A 26,274-nucleotide genomic window follows, 5' to 3' on the forward strand; every position below is an offset into this window, starting at 1 on the left:
AGTTGAAAATCTTCATTCTCATCTACTCCTATTATCATTAGGTTTGGGCTTCTCATTGTGTCCTGTATTTCCTGAATGTTTTGAGTTAAGATCCTTTTGCGTTTTGTATTTTCTTTGATTGTTGTGCCGATGTTCTCTATGGAATATTCTGCACTTGAATTTCTCTCTTCCATCTCTTGTATTCTGTTACTGATGCTCACATCTATGGTTCCAGATTTCTTTCCTAGGGTTTCTAACTCCCGCTTTGCCTCACTTTGGGTTTTCTTTATTGTGTCTACTTCCCTTTTTAGGTCTAGTATGGTTTTCTTCACTTCCATCACCTGTTTGGATGTGGTTTCCTCTTTTTCTTTAAGGACTTGTAACTCTTTAGCAGTGTTCTCCTGTATTTCTTTAAGAGAGTTATTAAAGTCCTTCTTGATGTCCTCTACCATCATCATGAGATATGCTTTTAAATCCGGGTCTAGCTTTTTGGGTGTGTTGGGGTGCCCAGGACTAGGTGGGGTGGGAGTGCTGTGTTCTGATGATGGTGAGTGGTCTTGATTTCTGTTATTAGGATTCTTACGTTTGCCTTTCGCCATCTGGTAATCTCTGGAGCTAGTTGTTATAGTTGTCTCTGGTTAGAGCTTGTTCCTCAGGTGATTATGTTAGCCTCTATCAGTAGATATGGGAGACTAGCTCTCTCCTTAGTTTCAGTGGTCATAGTACTCTCTGCAGGCAAGCTCTCCTCTTGCAGGGGGGGGGGGTGTCCAGATATCTGGTGTTTGAGCCTGCCTCCTGGCTGAAGTTGTATTCCACTCTCCAGAGGTCTTAAGATCCCGTGGAGGGTCCTGTGAGGACCTTGGGTATGTCCAGAAACTCTGCGTGCAAGGAAACCCTGTGCTGGTGTAGACAGGAAGGGACTTGTGCCCCTGATCTGGCCGGGTTTTCTGTTTCCCTAATTAATGCAGTCTCAGGTCCCGCAAGATTGGATTGGGGCAGACGCTGTGTTCCACTCACCAGAGGTCTTACGTTCCCTTGGAGGGTTCTGTGAGGACCTTGGGGGTGTCCAGAAACTCAGAGTGTAAGGCAACCTAGTGCTGGCGTGGACCAGAAGGGACCATAACTCTGTGTTTTAATGGGTTCCTAGTGGTGATTTTAGTTTTGGTTCCTAGAATGGGAGCAGGTGTGTCTGATTCATGTCCTGGTTTGTGGAGATGTTCCTCCTATAGTGTTCCTTGTCCAACCTATAAAGTCTTTTACATTTTCTTGTTGTTTCTTGCATTGTTCTGTAATGTTATTGTCTCTTGGAGGCCTGCTTCTTCCTGAAGGAGACATGGAGGAAGAGTGCATCTCAGGGAGAGAGGAGGTGGGGGGAGTTTGTAGGAGTCGAGCAGGGGATCAGTAATCAGGATGTATTGTGTGATAGATAAATATACTTTAATCGTTTAAAGGGGGAGGAATCAGCTGGTCAACAGAGTGAGTTCCAGGACAGTCAGGGGTACAGAGAGAAACCCTGTCTTGAAAAAACCAAAAAAAGAAAAATAAAAGGGGGTGTTGGGGTAGGGAGATGATCAGAAAGTTGAATTTTATATTATTTATTCCATGATTTAGTTATGATTATCTGCTATTTTATCCTTTTCAAGTTTTAACCTCTCTTCCCCTTCTTTCTGTTCATATAAATAATATATAATAATATAGTTGCAGACAACTAATTGATAGTCCCATTGTTTTTTGTTCCTGTAGAGCATCAAAAAGCAGGATAGCTACAAAATTTCAATAGAAATGAAGCTAGGACAGTATTTCTCACAAAGTTGTCATTGGCTCTTGTGATGCTCATTCTTGGTTGTCAACCTGGCTATATCTGGAATTAGGTAAAGCACAAGCACCTGGGAATACCTGTGAAAGATTTTACTTATAGTTAAATAATTTGATGTGAGGAGAACCACTTTTAATTCAGATCTTCTGAGGTGGAAATTCACCTTTAATTTGGGCCTCACCTTTTGTTTGCAGCCTAAATAAAGAACATGGAAGAAGGAAGCTTGCTATATTTACCTGCTTGGCCTCACTCCTGCTAAATTTATTCCTTTACTGGCATTCGATCCTACTTCTTTGGGACTCCAGCATATATTGAAGATGAGATGAGAAACCCAGCCTTGTGATTGAACACACACACATGTGTGTGTGTGTATGTGTATATATATATACACATATATATGTATATATATGTGTGTGTATGTATATATATATATATATATATATATAGTGTGTGTGTGTGTGTGTGTGCACCCATGTGTTTACTAGATTTATCTAATGTATCCAAATTAAATCATCTATATCTATATGGAGAGAGAGAGAGAGAGAGAGAGAGAGAGAGAGAGAGAGAGAGAGAGAATGAGGCACATTCTAACATTTTTGTTTCTCCAGAAAATACTGACGAATACACTAATACACCCTTGAAGAATATTTGGGCCTTTTCAGGTCATGACTTTGGTTTTCAGGATTTTATAAACAACTGTTGATTGGTCAGTAGCAAGCAATGAGTAGAGAACAAAGATTCTGCTTGGTATTGTAAAATATATAGGCTACCTACTACCCAAGTCCATATGACAAAGATTCAATCTGGGTAAAAATATCAACATTGTAAAGAAATACTTACCTGGTCAGATCTCTCTTACTAAAGGCATGTTTAGACTCCAATTGAATTCACATGCAAGCAGTTACTAATAAAAGTAATGGTCTAGAGAGAGAACACACCAGAATACAGGTAGGCTGGCAAAAATGAATGCATCAAATGATAAAGAAATCCTTCAAGAATCAAGAATGTTACCAACTGGCAGTCCCAGAAATATAGGCAAATATAGATTTTTAACTATTTCAATAATTACTCAAACACTGGGGAGGAATTGTCCATGTACTAAAGACCAGAGACTGAAAAGCAAAATATGCAAATCAAGAGACTTTTTACAAGGTTCACCTAGCAGGAATTGTATTTCCCACAAACATTGTAGAGGAAAACATGTACTTGAGAACTCAAAAGTTTACTGTTGGGTTATAGAAATGATTGTGTACTAGTTCATGCATACATTCATATAGGCAGTTATCAAGTCCTTGGCTAGGTGCTTTTCCTTTTGATAGAGACAAATTATTCAAATCCTTTCTTCAATATAATTCATTATCTTTTAAAGAGATCAAATAATGTGTCACACACCAATAAATACATACAACCAAAGTTAGAAATATGAAAGACTGCTTCCTAGAAAAACAGTGGACTCTGGCTAAAGATTAGAGATGGGAATGTTTATCACACAATATGGGAGGAGAAAAGAAGGCAAGGTGTTTTGGAAAGCATAGCTTATGATACAGTTGATGCAGCAAAGTTGGAGATACACTAAGTTGGAAAGTGGAAATCACAAAGACCAATTTGAGGGAAAACCTGAACAATTTCTGTAAGTGTGGGTCAATTTGGACTTTGAAACTTTGTAGGAATGCTTCATCATGTATTCTAGTTTAGATAGAAAAATAATATATCAAGTCATCATCTGAAGATTTGGAAAAATTAAGAATGAAACACAAAGAGATTGTATAAAATTAACAAATAAGCACAGGGATGACAAGAGAGTATCAAGAACCATAAGGATAGGTGGTTGAGGCTTGTTTGCAAGTAATAAATTTGCACTATAAAGGAAACAAAGACAAAAATTCTGGTTGACGACAAGATTCTGTGACAATTAATGTATTGAGGTAAAACCTACTAGAGTGCATTTTACACACACACACACACACACACACACACAATGTCATCCAAGGTAGTGATAAGATTTTGGATAGGAAAATTGTCATGTATCTGTGTCATGTATCAGTGTCTAAGAGTAGTTACAGAATATATAGATGACAGAATCCAAGTACAACAGAATGTAGAAATGTCTGGATGGCATATTATTTCAGAAGGTTTTGACATCTCAGTAATTGATGTAGAGTTATATGTTTTCTGTCCAGTAGTTGATTATGCTATAAGACACTCAGGTGTAGTTTTTGTACAGTTGTGTTTCAATTAAGGTAGTACATACTAAATAAAACAATAAATAAACCAATCCATCAGAACTGAAGGAAATGGCTTCTGTGAGAAAGAAAATCAGATAACACATAAGAACCAGACCTAGCAGGGAAGAAAAAAAAAATGGGGCCATTAGAAAGAACACAAAGTTGTCTTTTGAGGATTGTGGAGGTTAGCAAAGACTAGTGGTCTTCTTGATTATGTTGAATACAAAGTCTGAATAGTAGACTATATATACATCTGGGTCAGACTCAGCAAAAGGCATGAAGTCTCATTCCTTTAAGCATAGCACTCAGGAGACAAAGGCAGGCACATCTTTGTAAGTTCAAAGCCAGCCTGATCTATATAGGGTCTCCACACTAGCTAGGGCTACATAACAATCCTATCTCAAAACAGAAAAGAAAATGTTTTGTAGCTATATAATTACTGAGTGAAATAATTTTTAAAAATAGGCATGGGAATCTTTGCTTCAGTACCTTTATGGATCTATTAACATTTATTACAGCCAAACTACTCCATCCCTATTTGATCTCCTGTTTCCGCTCCTTGCTTCTGTAGCTAATATGGAGATGGTGGTGGTGGTGGTGATGGTAGTGATTTTGAAATTCAATGTTTCTGCAAGATAACTTGACTAATAACCACTATATACTGAATATACATCAAATCTACATAAAAATGCATATGTCATAAGGCTAAAAGATACTGAATCTTCCTTTCCCATCTCCACACTATTGTAGATTAGTGGAGCAATTACTTGTTTGTGTGGTATGTGTAGCTATACTTTAAGAAATCTTAGAATAGCAATAGTCCAAATTCTTGAGAAAAACCCATAGTCCCAAATTACTATTTCTCTCTAGTGAGTCACCAGCATTTATATTTCTCAACTCCTTATATATTTATATTGAAACATGGATGGGTTTATATTGTATAAAATTTATTTCTATTCCAGTTTGAATTTACTAAATAATGCTCAGAATAGATACACATGTATTCCTTTTCCAGATTTTATTTTGTAATACTTAATATCATTTCACAATTATAGATCCTTTTCCTACTAAAAGCTAAAATCAATTCAATAAAAAAACTATTTAAGAATCCTGTGGATCTCCAGGCCATCTTAGGCTGACTTGGCAGATGGTCCCATGGTCCCCAGAGGACTCTCCATGCCTCAAGCACCCTAGCATGCTCAGTATGTTAGGATCACTGTTGAGTGGAACACAACATCTATTTCAAAACAATCTTGAGGGTCCTGTGACAGCAGGAGCAAGGACACAGGAGACCCGACCAAGCAGCAGCCTGGGTTCCTTCTGGTCAGTACTGGTATCACTTGGTTTTGAACACAACAGACAGCCCCATGGTCACCAGAGGAGGTACTACTTCCGGGCGCTGTAACATGCCCAGGATCTTAGGATTCCAGGATTCCAGGATACCAGGATACCAGGAGCTTGGTCAGACAAGAATCTCAGGGTCTTACAGGAAGTTTGACTGCCAAGAACTCTGACACACCCAGAATCTCAGGATCACAGAATCCCACAGTCACAAGATTACAGAGAAAGCTGGACACTGAGGAGTTCTGAATAAACCAGGATTACAGGAAGGACCGGCACCCATCAGATTTATTGAGGGCATCAAGCACTTGAGAAAATCAGATGGCAGGAGGCAAGTGCAGGGACAAAAACAACAGAAACCAATGTTACTAGGCATCATCAGAACCCAACTCTCCCACCATAGCATGACCTGGATACACCATCACACCAGAAAAGCAAGATATGGATCTAAAGTAAATTCTCATGATGATGATGGAGGACTATAAGAATTAAATAAATAACTCCCTTAAAGAAATACATGAAAGCACATCCAAACAGGAGAAAGAATTGAACAAAACCATCCAGGATATAAAAATAGAAGTAGAAACAATAAAGAAATCACAAAGGGAGACAACACTGGAGAAAGACAACCTAGGAAAGAGAGAAGGAGTCATAGATGCAAGCACCACCATAGGAAACATAGACACAACTATCAAAGAAAATGCAAAATGCAATACGATCCTAATTCAAAATACCCAAGAAATCTAGGACAGAATGAGAAGACCAAACCTTAGAATAATAGGTATAGATGAGAATAAAGATTTCGAACTTAAAGGGCCAGTAAATATCTTCAACAAATTTATAGAAGAAAACTTCCCTAACCTAACGAAAGAGATGCCCATGAACATACAAGAAACTTACAGAACTCCAAACAGTTTGGACCGGAAAAGAAATTCCTCCCCCCACATAATAATAAAAATACCAAATGCACACACACACAAAAAAGAAAAAATATTAAAAGCAGTAAGGAAAAAAGGTCAAGTAACATATAAAGGCAGACATATTAGGATTACACCAGACTTCTCACCAGAGAATATGAACGCCAGAAGATGCTGGACAGATGTTATAAGGATGGTAAGAGAACACAAATGCCAGCCCAAGCTACAATACCCAGAAAAATTCCCAATTGCCATAGATGGTGAAACCAAGTTATTCCATGAGAAAACCAAATTTACACAATATCTTTCCACAAATCCAGCCCTTCAAAGGATAGTAAAGGGAAAACTCAAAGACAAAAGAGGGAAACTAAGCTTGAGAAAAAGTTAGAAACTAATCTTTTAACAAACCAAAAGAAGATAGCCACATGAAAAGAATTCCAACTAAACAACTACAACAACAACAAAAACAAAAACAGGAAGCAAAAACATCTTTTAGTTAATATCTCTTAATATCAATGGATTTAATTCCCCAATAAAAAAGACATAGACTAAAAGACTGGTTATGTAAACAGGACCCAACAGTTTGCTGCATACAGGAAACCCACCTCAAAGACAAAGACAGACACCACCTTAGAGTGAAAGGCTGGAAAACAATTTTCCAAGCAAATGGTCGCATGAAACAAGGTGGAGTAGCCATTCTAATATCGAATAAAATCGACTTTCAATGTAAAGTTCCCAAAATAAGATATTGAGGGACACTACTTACTCATCAAAGATAAAATTTACTACGATGAAATCTTAATTCTGAACATCTATACTCTAAATTCAAGGGGATTCACATACATTAAAAAAAATTGCTAAAACCCAAAGCACACATTACACCTCACACAATAATAGTGGGAGACTTCAACACACCACTCTCATCAATGGAGAGATCCTGGATAGAGAAACTAAATAGAGACATACTGAAACTAACAGAAGTTATGAAACAAATTGATTTAACAGATATCAAAAGGACATTTCATCCTAAAACAAAAAGCTATACCTTCTTCTCAGCACCTCATGGTAACTTCTCCAAATTTGACCATATATTTGGTCAACAAACAGGCCTCAGGAGATACAAAAATATTGAAATAATCCTATGCAACATAACAGATCACCACTGACTAATGTTCATCTTCAATAACAACATAAATAATAGAAAGTTCAAATGCACTTGGAAGCTGAACAATGTTCTACTCAATTATAATTGATCACAGGAGAAATAAAGAAAGAAATTAAAGACTTTCTTGTGTTTAATGAAAATGAAGACACAACATACCCCAAATCGTGGGACACAATAAAAGCTGTCCTAAGAGGAAAACTCACAGCTCTGAGTGCCTCCAAGAAGGAACTGGAGTGAGCATACACTAGCAGCTTGACAGCGCAGCTAAAAGCTCTAGACAAGAGGTATAGAAGGGCGCCAGATCTCATTACGGATGGTTGTGAGCCACCATGTGGTTGCTGGGATTTGAACTCTGGACCTTCGGAAGAGCAGTCGGGTGCTCTTACCTGCTGAGCCATCTCACCAGCCCCAAAAATCAAGGTTTTGAAAGTCAGATCAAAGTACTGGCCAGGACATTTGTTTTGAAAATAATTCATTCTCAAAGTACAATTATTAAAGTAACTGATTGAAATGTTTCTAGATTGTAGACTAATAGGCAGTATCCTGAATTTTACCCTAAGCTTCTAGAATAACAGTCTTTGTTGACATTCATGAATTTATTATAAAACTGCCTAAACAATTCTGAAGAACAATAAGTCTTGAGAATAACAAAGGGAGGAGGCATTGATGTTTTCTAAACAAGGAAGTGCTATTCTAACTTGGATTTTGCAAAGGTAACAATGGTAAAAAAAAAAAGGTGGGGAGGCAAAAACAGGATGGAATGTGGGTGAAGACACATTCCATCCTGGTTTTGCTAGGAGCACCATTATTTCTAGTGCACAACACTCCTGATGATACTGTTAGAGAGGCATATTGGCATTTATGAATAAGCTTTATAGTGACTTTGATGCTGATTATGGAATTTAATTTAAAAAGTCTGCTATATACATAAAAGTAGCTTTCATAGTCTTTTCATTAAGACAACTGGGAATGCAGGGGAGAGGGTATAGAAATATATCACTTAAGCATCTTCTATTTCTCTTAAAATATCAGTAATATTTCATTAGATAATAACAAACATATTTAGAACACCATCTGAGTTAGTCAAAAGTATTTTATGCCAAAATTGGTTGATAACTTCAACAAAGTATTTATTACCAAATTGTTTCCTGTTGATTGCTATTAGAAGTAGAGAGAGAGAGAGATGCTAAGAATTTGCATTTTATTGTGCAGGAAGGCATTTTTTTGCCTAACGAGGCCAAAAGTAGACACTTACAGTTTCTAGAACAGGCGAAAGGTAAACTCCTTATAAGTTGGAATCTTGAGACCACATGAGGGTTTTCCAATGCATCTTATCTCAGGTAAAATTGAAGATTTTTTTTTAACAATTTTGGCTAAAAAAGAGAGGTTCTCAAAATCTAAACCTGTATTTCCCTCTTTTAAATTGTGGGTAATTTACAATAAGAATTTAGAGACATTAGAAGTGGAATACCAATGTCCCCTCTCTCTTGTGAATATTTTATACTTCACACACACAAAAAAAGATATGTCTCCTTCCAAAGCCATTCATTAGTATACACAAATCAATGTCTATGTACCACTTCTTAGGTATGTGACACAAAGTAAACATAATTCTTTAATATATGTACTATTTCTTTTATGTCCATATTGCAGAAAAAGTAACTGAGGGACAGAAGTAATGTAACATTTCTAAGGTCAAAAATCCTAGAAGAGGTGACATTCAAATTCAAACAGTGTATGTCTAGAATGTGTACTTATAAATTATTGCTGTATTCTACTACATTTTCAGTGGCTTAAATCCAGAGCTTTAATCAAATTTGTAAAGTTTCTGCAGCTCAAAATAAGGTTAAGAACATAGGCTTGAGGGAAGGAGACGAAGAAACTAATAAATACTATAATATGACGCATGCTATAATAAAGATTTATGGCAGGTGCTGTATGAGGCAGCACAGGGGGAAAAATGCCAAAGTGTCACTGATTGAGTAAAGGAGAAAATAGAAACAGGGAGCATTATTCTTTCAGCACTGAACACACAGATGCCATGTTAACAAGTTTCCAAGGACCTTTTGTTTTCCTGTTTTAGATAGTGGACTACCATAAATAGCTATGTGATTTTATCCTGCTTTTCTAAATGCAGTGGCATTCATAGTCTGCTGTGGTATAACTGCAGTTTAACTTGGCAGGTATGTGGTATCATGGTTTGAGTAAATGGGAGCTATCATGCTATAGACGGATCCTAGTATGAGGCTTAACTCTAGCACCAAATCCAGAAGCCTCCCACAATCTAGTCTCAGCACATGTGATTCCTTTATTATTTTTGGTTATGTTATATTTGGGGTCATTGTATATTTACTTGTGCTTGTATTTGACATTTTTTTTCAATTTCATATGATTCATAGTATAACTGATTTCCCAAAGAGGAATATGATAACATTGTTCTCAAGAGTTTGATTAATCCCTTTTGAAATTTACCCAAGAATCAACATATGGTTTCAACTCAAGGTTTGTCTGTATTTGGTATTTGTGAATGTGTAGCCTTATAAAGCTAGAGTCATGTAGTTAATGAACAGAAATAGACCACATATTCTTGAACGTGGTATATTAGTAACAGACCATTTCTTCCAATTATGCACATATAAACACAAACTAAGAGGATATATTTGTTTCAAATTGTTGCTAGCAGAGTTGACATCAGTATGAAAATATGGTTTTATATTGTTTTCCTCATCCTTAATAATAATAGTTCATTTATGATACTCAGTTAAACAATTGATTCAAGAAAAATAATTACTTTAAACTTTATTTGGAAAATATTTTAATGGTTAGATTAATAATAGTAGAAATATGATAGATGCTCAAGTATGCAATTAATTTGTCAAATGTGAGGTTTACATGTATAATTACTATAGACATTATATTTAAATATAATTCATTCATTCAAAAACAACGTCTAGGTGCACTTTCCTATATAGGAAATTAGCAAGAAAAGAGAAAAACCTGTTAAATTTCCTGAGGTTATGGGACTATTGCCAGCTAGTGTTGATGTGAGGGTGTACCCACAGGTAAAATAACTGAAGACACAGATAATATAGCATGAGATTAAGTGAAAGCCTGGGAAAATCTCAAAGCAAGGTCTGGAGTTTCTAGGAATTGTAGACACTTTCAAGAAAGAAATGCTAAGTGGAACAGTTATAATTGGGTTTCTCAATGGCATATCAGGTTTAACATGAAGAAAGAAGAAAATATTACATGTATGAAGTTAGGAGATAGGAAAATCTGTCTTTATATTTAGTTGTACCATTCATTCATGGCCAAGTCTGTAGTTAGGGAATCTAATAAAAACCAATTACTATGACCTCTGAACTTTCAACCATCAGCTTTGGATGAAGCTTACATTACCAGATATAGATTTCCTACTGTAAAGTAGGATTCAAATCCCATCAGTGAGGGGCTGGATCCCTCTGTTAGTAACTTGATGCCATTGCACTAGTAGAGAATTCTTGCCTGTCTGGACCCTGACCATATGCAGATAAACAACTGAGCACATTTTCTTCTCCCACAGCAGTCCAAATATCATCCTGTCATATCTATATCTGCAATCTACAAGTTACATCAGATACCATGTAGTCCTTGAAATAATATACCAGGAATTTGTATAAAATGAAAATGCAAAGAAAGAAAATGCAAAGAGACAGAAAACATTTTAGTTCTATGAAAATGTTTTACCTCACAGTTTAAGTATTTTAGGAACACCGCACCTCTTCCAGTGCTCAGCAAATTATGTCTTGAAAATCAATGCACTATATTATACTGTCTCCTGTTACAAACACTAAATAATGATGCTATAATTTTAACTGTGGTAATATTTCAGTTTCAGATCCAAGACAATTATAAATGTATTCCCCAAGTCATTAGTGAAATGTTTTAATGCAGAACTTCTTTGCAGTCTGAGAGATCTAAAAGCTCCCAAGTGAGCACACAGTAAGCAAAACAAACTGTTGCAGTTTGTGTGTTTCCTCCCTGCTGAAGATTTCCAAAGCTTGTTTACTTCAAAGAGGACACAATATAAGGGGAGCATCTATGGAGAAAAGATAGTACTGAAAATGTGGCAAGTAATCTTACTTCGGCTTGAAGTACTTTGCCAAATCTGAAGATACTGTATACCCTGGGACATGGTGTCATTAAGAAAACTGAATGAAAACTAGATCACAGAAGTGGCAGTGATGTCAGCAGAAACTCCTTAACACTTCTGTGGTTTTTCTATTCCCCTCACCCTTTGCATAAATTTCTCATAATGTATCAGGCAATATAAAAACAAAAGTAATTGTCTCAGACACTTGAAATTACCGTGTAGACTTGAACCCATCATCACTTTTAACTTCTCAGAAAATTACATCTCAAGCTGGGTGAGGAGGGTGGGTGCTCAGAAGTGAGTTGAGGGATTTTTCTTTCCCATTAATCAAAATAATTGAAAATCTGCACAAAAATACTAAAACAGACTCCATCCATACTTTAAATTTAAAATGAAATTGTATTAACACAATGTAAGTATGTCTTAAACACTTAAGTCATGGGGATAAATTATTGTTAACGAGTAGGAGAAAATCAAATGAAAGTGAAAAAAAGATCAACTCTAATTCTTTTCTCACATTTCTTTACATTTTATTTGTTCTAATATTGCATTGTCTATTTGTTCTTTGAGAATTTCTTATTACATACATATTAATTACATTCTCCCAACATTTCTCATCTAAATGCTCCCAGATCCTCCCTAATTTCCCCTCCAAAATCAATGTCATTTTTTAAAAAATAAGCTACATAGCCCAATTTAAGCTGCCCATATTCTCCAGGATGTGGGGCCATTCCCATTCACTGTAGTGTGATCAACCCATCAGTTATCCTTAAAGAAAACTGACTGCCTCTTTAGAGGCCACCAACTATCAGTAGTGTAGGCTTATGAGTTCCTCTCAGCTCAAGGTTAAGCTGATGACTGACTTAACCTTGTGTAGGCCATCATAATTAGCCTGAGATCTTGAGTGCTGTGGTCCTTTCATATCCAGAAGATGCTATTTTATTCCATTATCCCTGATCCCAGATTCTTACTATCATTTTGCCACCACTTCTCTTAGGTTCCCTGACTCTTACCTCACACAGAGGATAATAATTCTCCCAAAAACCATAAGTTGCCAAAAAGGAGGCAATATCATAAGATGCCTACTCTAAAGTTCTTGGGTAGATGGAGTACCAGAAACTCTCAAAACTATATACAGTATTGCCATTGATTTGGTTGGTCACCAGAATTACATGATAAAACCCTTTTGCTAAAGACACAATACAGCCCTTCCGGTCGGTGCCAGCACTGGGTCACCTTGGGCGCAGAGTCGGTGGAACCCCAAGATGTCCTCAAGGTCCCCTAGAGGACTCTCCATGCAATCTCAGGACCACCTGTGAGTGGAACACAACTTCTGTTCCAATCCAATTGCGCAGGACATGAGACAGCATTAGGGAAGCAGGAAACCTGGCCTGACCAGGGTCACAAGTCCCTTTCGGTGGGCACCATCACTGGGTCACCTTGAGTGCAGAGTCAGTGGACACCACCAAGGTTCCCTAAAGTACTCTCCACGTTTTCTTTGGACCACCAGTGAGTGGAACACATCTTCTGTTTCAATCTAATCATGCAGGATGTGAGACAGCATGAGGGAAGCAGAAAACCCAGACTGACCAGGGTCCAAATCCCTTCCAGTCAGAGCCAGAACCTGGTCACCTGGGCTCAGATTCAGCGGACATCCCCGAGGTTCCTAGAGGACAGCTTCTGAGACAGACCCCATTTCGGGCTGCAGATATCCAGGCACCTTCACTGCCAGAGGAGAGGTGTCTGCAGTGCCCAGGAGGGCTTTGCCAGAACACCTGGGGGAGCCATCATGGTTCTGGAATCTCTCCAAGACTAGTCAAAGCAGGTGAGAGTGTGGACTACAGAAGTTAAAAGCTTCTGGGACAGGAAAAAGCTACACAGCTTCTGGGACAGGTCCTGTTTCGGGCCTTCATCTTCTGCCAGGAAGCAGGTCCAAACACCAGATATCTATGCACCTTCCCTGTAAGAGGAGAGCTTGCCTGCAGAGAGTGCTCTTACCACTGAAACTCAGAGGAGAGAGCTAGTCTCCCAGGTCTGCTGATAGAGGTTAACAGAATCACACAAGGAACAAGCTCTAACTAGAGACAACTATAACAACTAACTCCAGAGATTACCAGATAGCAAAAGGCAAATGTAAGAATCTTACTAACAGAAACCAAGACCACTCACCATCATCAAAACTCAGCACTCCCACTTCGCGCAGTCCTGGGAACCCCAACACATCCGAAAACCTAGAACCAGATTTAAAAGCATATCTCATGATGATTGTAGAGGACATCAAGAAGGACTTTAATAACTCACTTAAAGAAATACAGGAGAACACTGCTAAAGAGTTACAAGTCCTTAAAGAAAAACAGGAAAACACATCCAAACAGGTGATGGAAATGAACAAAACCATACTAGACCTAAAAAGGGAAGTAGACACAATAAAGAAAACTCAAAGTGAGGCAATGATGGAGATAGAAACCCTAGGAAAGAAATCTGGAATCATAGATGCGAGCATCAGCAACAGAATACAAGAGATGGAAGTTTGAATCTTAGTTACAGAATATTCCATAGAGAACATCGGCACAAAAATCAAAGAAAATGCAAAAATATCCTAACTCAAAATATCCAGGAAATCCAGGACAGAATGAGAAGACAAAACCTATGGACAATAGGAGTAGATGAGAATGAAGATTTTCAAATTAAAGGGCCAGCAGATAGCTTCAACAAAATTATAGAAGAAACTTCCCAAACCTAAAGAAAGAGATGCCCATGAACATACAAGAAGCCTACAGAACTCCAAATAGACTGGACCAGAAAAGAATTTCCTCCTGACACATAATAATCAGAACAACAAATGCACTAAATAAAGATAGAATATTAAAAGCAGTAAGAGAAAAGGATCAAGTAATATATAAAGGCAGGCCTATCAAAATTACACCAGGNTTTTCACCAGAGACTATGAAAGCCAGAAGATCCTGGACAGATGTCATACAGACACTAAGAGAACAGAAATGCCAGCCCAGGCTACTATACCCAGCCAAACTTTCAATTACCATAGATGGAGAAACCAAAGTATTCCACGACAAAAACAAATTCACACATTATCTTTCCACGAATTCAGCCCTTCAAAGGAAAATAACAGAAAAAAATAAATAGAAGGATCGAAACCACACCCTAGAAAAGGCAAGAAAGTCGTCGTTCAACAAACCTAAAGGAAAACAGCCACAAGAACAGAATGCCAACTCTAACAACAAAAATAATAGGAAACAACAATTAATTTTCCTTAATATCTCTTAATATCAATGGACTCAATTCCCCAATAAAAAGACATAGACTAACAGACTGGCTAAACAAACAGAACCCATCATTTTGCTGTTTATAGGAAACCCATCTCAGGGAAAGAGATGGACACTACCTCAGAGTGAAAGGCTGGAAAACAATTTTCCAAGCAAATGGTCTGAAGAAACACACTGGAGTATCCATTCTAATATCGAATAAAATCAACTTCCAACCCAAAGTTATCAAAAAAGACAAGGAGGGGCACTTCATACTCATCAAAAGTAAAATCTTACAAGAGGAACTCTAAATTCTGAATATCTATGCTCTAAATGCAAGGGCAGCCACATTCATTAAAGAAACTTTAATAAAGCTCAAGCACACAATAATAGTGGGAGACTTCAAAACCACACTCTCATCAATGGACAGATCCTGGAAACAGAAACTAAACAGGGACACAGTGAAATTAACAGAAGTTATGAAACAAATGGATTTAACAGATATGTACAGAAAATTTTATCCTAAAATAAAAGGATATACCTTCTTCTCAGCACCTCATGGTACCTTCTCCAAAATTGACCATATATTATCTCACAAAACAGGCCTCAACAGATACGAAAATATTGAAATTGTCCCATACATCCTATCAGATTACCATGGACTAAGGCTGATCTTCAATAACAACATAAATAATAGAAAGCCAACGTTCACGTGGAAACTGAAGAACACTCTTCTCAATGACATCTTGGTCAAGGAAGAAATAAAGAAAGAAATTAAGGACTCTTTAGAGTTTAATGAAAATGAAGCCACAACATACCCAAACTTATGGGACACAATGAATGCATTTCTAAGTGGAAAACTCATAGCTCTGAATGCCTCCACAAAGAAACTAGAGAATGCACACACTAGCAGCTTGACAACAGACCTAAAAGCTCTAGAACAAAAGGAAGCAAATTCACCCAAGAGTAGATGTCAGGAAATAATCAAACTCAGGGGCAAAAGAAACCAAGTGGAAAGAAGAAGATCTATTCAAAGCACCAACCAAATGAGGGGGTGATCCTTTTAGAAAATAAACAAGATAGATGAACCCTTAGCCAGACTCAATAGAGGGCACAGGGAGAGCATTCTAATTAACAAAATCAGAAATGAAATGGGAGACATAACAACAGATCCTGAAGAAATCCAAAACACCATCAGATCGTTCTACAAAAGGGTATACTCAAAAAAACTGGAAAACCTGGATGAAATGGACAAATTTCTAGACAAATACCAGTTACCAAAGTTAAATCCGGATCAGGTTAATGATCTAAACAGTCCTATATCTCCTAAAGAAATAGAAGCAGTCATTAATAGTCTCCCAAAGAAAAAAAGCCCAGGACCAGAAGGGTTTATTGCAGTGTTCTATCAGGCCTTCAAAGAAGATATCATTCCAGTTCTTCATAAACTATTCCACAAAATGGAAGCAGAAGGTACTGTACCCATTTCATTCTATGAAGCAACAATTACTCTGATACCTAAACCACAGAAAGACCCAACATAGATAGAGAATTTCAGAACAATATCCCTTATGAATATCAATGCAAAAAAATTCAATAAAATTCTCGATAACCGAATCCAAGAACACATCAAAACAATCATCTATCCTGACCAAGTAGGTTTTATTCCAGTGATGTGGCAATTGTTTAATATATGGAAATCCATCAACGTAATCCATTGTATAAACAAACACAAAGACAAAAACCACATGATCATCTCCTTAGATGCTAAGAAAGCTTTTTGACAAAATCCAACACCCATTAATGATATAAAAGTCTTGGAAAGAACAGGAATTTGATGCCCATACCTAAGATGATAAAAACAATCAACAGCAATCCAGTAGCCAACATCAAAGTAAATGGTGAGAAGCTGGAAGCAATCCCACTAAAATCAGGGTATAGGCAAGGCTGCCCACTTTCTCCCTATCTATTCAACATTGTACTTGAAGTCCTAGCCAGAACAATTAAACAGCAAAAGGAGATCAAGGGGACACAAATTGGCAAGGGAGAAGTCAAAATATCAGTCTTTGCACATGATACCCTGATTTTAGTGGGATTGCTTCCAGCTTCTCACCATTTACTTTGATGTTGGCTACTGGATTGCTGTAGATTGTTTTTATCATCTTACCTATGGGCATCGAATTCCTGATCTTTCCAAGACTTTTATCATGAATGGGTGTTGGATTTTGTCAAAAAGCTTTCTTAGCATCTAAGGAGATGATAGTATATATACGTGACCCTAAAAATTCCACCAGAGAACTCCTAAACCTGATAAAAAAAAAAGCTTCAGTGAAGTAGCTGGATATAAAATTAACTCAAACAAGTAAACAGCCTTTCTCTACACAAAGGATAAACAGGCTGAGAGATAAATTAGGGAAACAACACCCTTCTCAGTAGTCACAAATAATATGAAATACCTTGGCATGACTCTAACTAAGGAAGAGAAAGATCTCTATGATGAGAACTTTAAGTCTCTGAAGAAAGAAACTAAAGATCTCAGAAGATGGAAAGGTCTCCCATGCTCATGGAATGGCTGGCTTAATATAGTAAACATGGTTACCTTGCCAAAAGCAATCTACAGATTCAATGCAATCCCCATCAAAATTCCAACCCAATTCTTCAATGAATTAGAAAGGGTAATTTGAAAATTCATCTGGAATAACAAAAAAAAAAAAACAAAAAAAAAAAAAACAAAAAAAACCCTAGGATAGCAAAAACTCTTCTCAAGGATAAAAGAACTTCTGGTTTCATCACCATGCCTGACCTAAACTTGTATTACAGAACAATTGAGATAAAAACTGCATGGTATTGGTATAGAGACAAACAAGTAGACCAATGGCATAGAATTGAAGGCCCAGAAATGAACCCACGCACCTATGGTCACTTGATCTTTCATAAGGGAGCTAAAACCATCCAGTGGAAAAAAGACAGCATTTTCAACAAATGGTTCTGGCACAACTGGTGGTTATCATGGAGAAGAATGCGAATTGATCCATTCCTATATCCTTGTACTAAGATCAAATCTAAGTGAATCAAGGAACTCCACATAAAACCAGAGACANTGAAACTTATAGAGGAGAAAGTGGGGAAAAGCCTTGAAGATATGGGCACAGGGGAAAAAGTCCTAAATAGAACAGCAATGGCTTGTCCTGTAAGATTGAGAATCGACTAATGGGACCTCATAAAATTGCAAAGCTTCTGTAAGGCAAAAGATACATTCAATAAGACAAAAAGGCCACCAACAGATTGGGAAAGGATCTTTACCTGTCCTAAATCAGTTAGGGGACTAATATCCAAAACATATAAAGATCTCAAGAAGGTCGACTCCAGAAAAATCAAATAACCCCATTAAAAATGGGGCTCAGAGCTAAAGAAAAATTTCTCACATGAGGAATACCGAATGACTGAGACGCACCTGAAAAAATGTTCAGCATCCTTAATCATCAGGGAAAGACAAATCAAAGCAACCCTGACATTCCACCTCACACCAGTCAGAATGGCTAAGATCAAAAACTCAAGTGACAACAGAGGCTGGCGAGGATTTTGAGAAAGAGAAACACTCCTCCATTGTTGGTGGGATTGCAAGCTTGTACAACCACTCTGGAAAGCAATCTGGAGGTTCCTCAGAAAATTAGTCATAGTACTACTGAAGGATCCTGCAATACCTCTCCTGGGCATATATCCAGAAGATGGTCCAAATGGTAAGAAGGACTCATGCTCCATAATGTTCATAGTAGCCTTATTTATAGTAGCCAGAAGCTGGAAAGAACCCAGATGCCCCTCAACATAGGAATGGATACAGAAAATGTGGTACATTTACACTATGGAGAACTACTCATCTATTATAAAGAATGAATGTATGAAATTCCTAGTCAAATGGTTGGACCTGGAGGGCATCACCCTGAGTGAGGTAACCCAATCACAAAAGAACTCACATGATATGTACTCAGTGATAAGTGGATATTAGCCCAGAAACTTAGAATACCCAAGGTACAAGATACAATCTGCAAAACACATTAAACTCAAGAAGAACGAAGATCAAAATGTGGATACTTTGCCCCTTCTTAGAACTGGGAACAAAACACCCATTGAAGGAGTTACAGAGGCAAAGTTTGGAGCTGAGACGAAAGGATGGACTATCTAGAGACTGCCATACCTGGGGATCCATCCCATAATCCCCCTCCAAACGCTAACACTATTGCATACACTAGCAAGATTTTGCTGAAAGGACCCTGATAAAGCTGTCTTTTGTGAGGCTATGCCGGGTCCTAGGAAACACAGAAGTGAATGCTCACAGTCAGCTATTGGATGGATCACAGGGCCCCCAATGGAGGAGCTAGAGAAAGTACCCAAGGAGCTAAAGGGGTCTGCAACCCTATAGGTAGAACAACAATATGAACTAACCATAACCCCCCCCCCCATAGCTCCTGTTTCCAGCTGCATATATATGAGATGATGGCCTAGTCAGCCATCATTGGAAAGAGAGGCCCATTGGTCTTGCAAACTTTATATGCCTCAGTACAGGGGAACACCAAGGTCAAGAAATGGGAGTGAGTGGGTAGGGGAGTGGGGGGGGGTTATGGGGGACTTTTGGGATAACATTGGAAATGTAAATGAAGTAAATACCTAATTAAAAATAAAAGATGCAATACACTTTGGTCGCAAACCTTGGAAAAGCCAAGGGTGGTGCTTATTCAGAATTTTCCCCTTTGCTGGTTAGTATTAATAATACCGGAGAGTGCTAAGCAAATTGTAGTGGAGGAGGGATAAAGAAAATTCATCTGCAGTCTTACTCATCCATGAGTGATAATAAAATCTTGAATGACAATATATCCTCAAATATTCGATAGTAATATGGATGCTCTGCAGTAACTAACTGCTTTTTTGTTCAGTTTAAAGCCTGCTTCACAAGAAGGAACTCATATTTGGTACTATAAATGAAGAGCTATTTCCATGGAGAGGTTATGAACCACAGGGGTAAACCAACTACTACTTTGCAAAATAGACCCAAAAAATGTCTTCTAATCACACTCCTCTAACTTTACCGATTGGTCAGTTTATTTATTTAATCTTTCTTAAGCTGATATTTGCATACTTGTCAATTTTGAGTAAACTTAACTTTCTGTTTATGCTTTTCAAGAAATATATTCAAATAACATGAATAAACAAATTGTGAGTTTCCAAGTAAGCACATTTTTTTCTGGTATAATATTCAACCTATAGCAGGTAGTTCAGATGAATGGAAAAGAGATTCCTAATGGTTTGTAGATCACTTCAAAGTTTTTAAGAGCATCTAGTTAAAGTAAATTGATTGTGGAGGATATACCATGTCAACTTCTGTCATATCAAGAAAACTTCACACTTCTATTTTCTTCATAAGCACATTTTTATGGGCCATTTTTCTGTTTAAAATAAAAAGTAAAAATCCACAATAAAAAGAAAATGACATATTGGATTGTAACCTAATAGATCATAACTTTGGTATCCAGTCAGAACAAATCAGAATATTGTGCTTCATCTAAATTCTAATTTTAAAATGAGGTATTTTTGAGTGAGTTTAGATAGGAATGATCATGGTAATATGTGACTAAAATGACAATAAAAAATAATGAAAATGGACACATACCATGCGGATAAGTGCAGGTGGGAGTGCTTATTGCTTTCATCTATTTTAAGGAACATTAAGTGGAACACGAATAGATACATTCAGAGACTTACACACTGTAAGTTTTGAGAACAAGAAATCAAAGCTATTAGTACTGGTCAGATTTACTTTCCTGCCTTCATTATATGTCATCTGAAATTGGGTACCCGAGATAAGCTGTATAACAATCTTTCTCAATCTGCAAATGTGATGAGTTTTATATTCTCTCACAGGATTTAAAAAATGATTACAAAAGAAAGTAATTGAGTAAAAATCTGGGATGCGGATAATTGGTTGATCACTTGCTTAGTGTGAACAGTTTCATGTGGAGCACTGCAACGAATAAAATGAAGATAAAATGAGACTGTATTACAAAGGAGAAAAATAGTATATTCAGAATAAAAAGAAATATAAAGTATGCTTTTTGAACAAAGTAGGGATATTTGCATCTGAACTGTTGCAATGTCATACATTTATTTGCTCATTCAAACAAAGAATAAGAAGTCTTTGTCTGGAAAAAGATATTAACATTGTGGCAATTCACATAGAGTTATAAAGAAAACCACTATAGGTGTCAAGAAATAAACAAAGTTAAAGGACCTAGTGCCTGTGTTAACTCCTTAGATACTATGCTGTCAAAATAAGCCTCTAAGGTGAGCATAGTCGTACATGAAACCACAAGTACTAATTTGCAGTAGATTTCTAGAAAGTTCTTCTTTGGCAGGCATCTAAGTGGTTACATCTTAGCTCTTCTGTTAACAGGAGGTATTTTTGAGTTAGTATAGAATAAGACTAGTTATAATAATATGTAGCTGAGAAATTGTAGTATAAAAGGTAAAGTAAAATGGACAAATATATGACAGACAAGCACAAGCAAGAATACTTACTTGTTTTAACTATTTTAAGACACAAACACACAGACACAAAGTAGAGAAGGGACTAATTGGGAGGAAGAGTGGGGCAGTAGAAGTGGGAGAGGGATAAATGTTAGTAATAAAGAGTAAATATGATAACAAGACATAAATATATAATATATGGAATTTAGAAAAATTAATCATACAACATACTTACACAATATACTTAAAATAGGGAAACATAGTTTTCAATCTTATATTGAGTATTAAATAAAAAATATTAAGTGGGACAAATATAGACATATACTTTACTGGCATAGGTATAGGCAGTAAGATGGAAATTAATTGGATAAACATAATGGCAAAAGCTACCTTTCTGGAGCAGAGACAATATAATAGTTATGTTTCTTTTTGGTAGACTAAACAAAGCTACTGAGTAAAGAGATGGACTGGTCTTTTCAATAAACATAAAGGAGACCAATGTGTCTGATTCTAGGTAGAAAAAGAATGGAAATCATCACAGGATGTAGACAGAGAAAAGAGATGTCAAAACTGAAATGGACCTGACATTTTTTTAAAGGAATTTGATTATTACTTTGATTGAGATGGATAACCAGAGGAGAATTTTGAGTAGAAGAATGACATTGTCTTATATATATCTTTAAAGCACCACCTGGTTGATGTGCTGAGAATAGACATTGGAAGTAATTAAGTGAAGATGTGACTCTAGAGTAAATGTTGTAATAATCCAAGAGAATTGATGCTATCTTGGTTTAGAAAAATAGAGAAGTGGTCATATTATTTTCTATTTTTAATTCAGAAAAAAAAAAACAACTTAGCTCCTTGACAAGAGGTGAATTACTAATAAAAATGCAAATGACTCCAAAATGTCTGGCCTTAATTACTAAAAAGATGCAGCTTTACCTAATTACAATATACAGGTGAGGGCTTGGAAGATGTCTCAGTGGATAAAAGCAATTACTATCAAGTTTGACAGGCAGACATGTTTCTAGAAAGTAAAATACCATGTTTCTCTTATTGTGGATCCTAGCTTCCATTTTTGGATTTGAATATGAAACTTTAAGCAGTTGTAGAAGTCAATAGTGAAGAAATAGGCCAGGTTAGGAAGTAAAGGAGCTTGAAAGAGGGTGATTAGGATACAAATATTTGAAGGGAAGTGATGAAAATGGGGGGGAGGTTGTGATCATAAGAAGATAAAGAAATATAAGAATATACTCTATAGGGGTATGGTGAGGTGTGGAGGAAGGCAGGCCCATGCCAAGGCATCTCTTCTCCCTGTTTGAGACCATCCACACAACTGTATAGTATAAAATAGAGTTTATTCGGGGCATGAAGAGGGTAGTTAAGAGGGTAGTAGAGGTAGAGAAATGCAGAGAGAGGGAGAAAGTAGAGAAGTAAAAGCCGGTCATGACCACATTGAGAGAGTGGGGAAGGGAATGGGGAGAAGAGGAGCAAAGGTGCAAGAAGCAAGAGTAAGAGAGTAAGAGAGTAAGAGAGAGGGGAGGGGGCAAGCAGCCCCTTTTATAGTGGTCCAGCCCTACCTGACTTTTGCTAGGTAACTGTGAGGAGGAGCATTTCTGGCTGTTGCCAGGTAACTGTAGAGGTGGAGTCCAGACAGAACAACAACAAGGGGTATTTAACTAGTGAGGGTAGAGAAAGTGTAACACAGGGAGATTCCAGAACATGCCACCCATAAATGTATAGCTATAGGCAATTAGTGGCTGATAAGAAAAGGAGGTTTTCTTTTCTCCTGGGACAAACTCTTGCAAAGGTTGTCCAAGTTAAGCGCAAAGCTAAACGGACTCAATAGGTTGCATTCTTATGCAAGTGTGTGTGTGTGTGTGTGTGTGTGTGTGTGTATATAAAACAATAATAACTAATAAGAACAGTCATGAATTTTGGTGGTGGCTGAGGAGACATGGGAAAAATATAACTTCACTTAAAACATCATTAGTTTCCCTACTTTAATATGCTCTAATGTAAAATCTGTATATATGTACTTTAATTTCTCCAAAGGTGCACATTTCTAGAATAAAGATAACCAAGCTTTCATACCACTGCCTCCAATCTTTCCTTTCAAAGCAAAATGTGTAAGGTTCTAGTATCAATACATATTAATAAGTTTTATATGACAAACATAATAGAAAGATCTAAAATAAGATTACAAGTCAAAATATGAACAGCAGTTAAGAAAACAACATAACAAGAACACCTTCTTAAAGAAACTGTAAAACTCCATGTGTCCTAAAAGTGGAAAGAGGACTATTGGAGATGACAGATGCATTGGTCAGTATTTGTAAGATCTGAAAATTGCTGAAGGAAGTTCCCAGACTCAAATAGACTTTTAGCCTCTCCTCACCATAGGGTTGTTGGGATCCCAGTCAAGATGGACCAAGGGAAAAGCAATGTCAAAGTCGGTATGTACAGTTGTGGGCTGGGCATTTGCACCTAGAACCAATTTTTAGGCTGCAGCTGTCACCCGGTCTCATTCCTCCCTCATAAAGTGCACCTTCAAGAGCTGTTGACAATCATCCCAAGTGGGCTTGTGAATAACCACTAAAGTCTAATATGTGTATGAGGGCAGAGGGTTTTCTTAAAACTTGGGATTCTGTACCTTCCAGTTGTATACATCACTAGTTGAAAAGGGTATATGTGTCATGTACTGTGTGCCCTGCCCATGGGGTGGGGGTAGGTACCTGGAAGGGCAGTTTAATTGTGGTGGAATCTGCCTGCCTTGCTCTGCAGGTTCATGTGTGGAGAGGGCTAGCTATGTTCCATCTTGCTCCCTCAGGGTCCAGATCAGCATCCACCATTTGCAAGGGTGGGGCATGCACTGGGACACAGTGATAAGGCATATGAAGTAGTCTTGTTCTAGAGCCGAGGTGGTAGGGCTGCCGACTTATGATTCTCCTTGACCTATAAGATCACTGGGGTAGGTGGTAGGAAAGGCCTTGGCCAGATTGGGGGTAGAGGCTCTGTTCCAGACAGTGATGTGGGAAACATGGTCAGGGTGCCCAGGATTTCCATACATGATACCTTTAACAAAGTAGATTGTTAAAGGTACTAGGAAGGTGTAACGTGCCTCCTTCTGGTCATCCCACATGGATAGCTGGCCATTCATTCCTGCAAAATAAACAAACAGACAAAAACAGTCTCCTTAACTACACAGTTAAGCCCAAATTTCATGACAACCATTTTAAATCCTTGAAGTGTGACTGGACTAGATTCAGTGGGATGCAGCTAGTGGTCTGCCCCATCATAGTTCTCAAGAAAATAAAAAGGAACAAATAACTCACAAAAACAGAAACATGAAAACAACCCTATAGGGAACCAGAAAAGAAGCCAAAATGAAGCTGAAGGTAGCCTATTTCCCCCAAAATGGGCTCTGCCATTCAGGAACATCCCACCAGTCTCCACCAAAGCTTGGGTTGGTTTGGTGTTCTCTGACTCCAACTGAAGAGAATCCAGAAATGGTGGCCTATCCCTAGAGGGAGGTCCACTCTCTGGGAAGAACCAGTTAGCTTCAACTAAGACCTGGGTCAGAATGGAGCTTTTCATATCCAACCGAAGAGGCTTAAGAAGAGCCCTCTCAGCCATATGGACTCCCATCAGATGGGATTTTCCTGCATGTTCCTCCTACCTTAATTGACCTCCAGGTTGTTCAGAAAATAGTAAAGAAAATCTCTACACACAGAGCAAGACAAAAGACAACTCAGAGCAAGACAAATACAGTACACACAGAACATAGATGGGCACCCGAACTAACCCACTTATGGGGAGTCAATTGCTCTCCAAAAATAGCTCTACTGTTGTATCAAGGAGGACCCCAGTGGTTCCTGGCTAATGCACTAAATGTAAGAGTGCAAAATTGCTGAAGGGAGATCCCAGACTCAGTATGCAAAAACAAAGAGTGTTTGTTCTTCAGAAACATTCAGCATGTGCGAGTCAGAGATTCTCCAAAATGGCAAACCCAGACAAAGGCACACTGGCCTTCTTATAAGGAACCAGGGGAACTCTCTAGAAGGATTCGGTAATCTAATATTTTATTGGTGGGTGCTGGGGGGTGTCACAGGTGTTCAGTGATATGCATTCCTATGTCACAAACATTTAACCATATGATATAATAAGGCTGCTCAACACTTACGGCACATTCCGAGATTTTTCCACATAATTTGTGATTATCCCCAGGCTGTTCTTTGGGAGGGGGTTTGTGATTTTGTTCTGGATTTTATGATCTGTCCCTGGAGGTGATGTCTTACGGCTAGTTTCCGGCATTTATGGTCTGCTCCTGGAGTTGGTTTATGGCCTTTTCTTTTTTTTTTTTTTTTTTTTAAATCAGACCTGGTCCTTAAATGGAGAAAAAAGGGGTCTTTTTTAAATGGAGACAAATGGGATTTATGTTGTACTTACAGGTTCCCTGAAGAAACAAAACTGATAGAAACAATAAATTTATTAAAAGTAAATTTGTTATATTTGTTTAAAGGATCCAAACCAGGTACACAAATGTCTTATATTGGGAATACCAAGAATCTGGTAGTTGCTTATTCCAGAGAGTGGCATATCTAAGTATATCATCAATCTGAATGTGGTTCTGAAGCTCTGGGGGCTTTCACAGATAGATGTGTCTTCAGTCTACATTGGAATCCTGGAATACTGAAGAAATCAGTTTTTATATCATTAGAGGAGTACTGCAACAACAAGATACATGAACTTGTAAATGTATAGGCATCCAGGCAAAAGCAAAAGTTTCCTTCTTTCAAGTCCTTTTATTTGAATTGTCAATAGAAAGTACTGCTCCATTTGGTATGGGACATTTCATTCATGTAATCTGATCAAGTAAGTCTCTCACAGTTGTGCACAGAGGTTTGCTTTTGAGTTGAT

The 26,274-nt window shown here is 37.6% G+C and overlaps 1 pseudogene; it reads right to left on the reverse strand.

The window, feature by feature from the left end:
* Window positions 1-25,668, reverse strand: part of LOC110286225 — a 57,012-nt pseudogene extending 31,344 nt beyond the window's left edge.
* Window positions 25,669-26,274: the final 606 nt, after the last annotated feature.

Source organism: Mus caroli, chromosome X, assembly GCF_900094665.2.
Source record: "Mus caroli chromosome X, CAROLI_EIJ_v1.1, whole genome shotgun sequence".
Classification (NCBI taxonomy): Eukaryota; Metazoa; Chordata; class Mammalia; order Rodentia; family Muridae; genus Mus; species Mus caroli.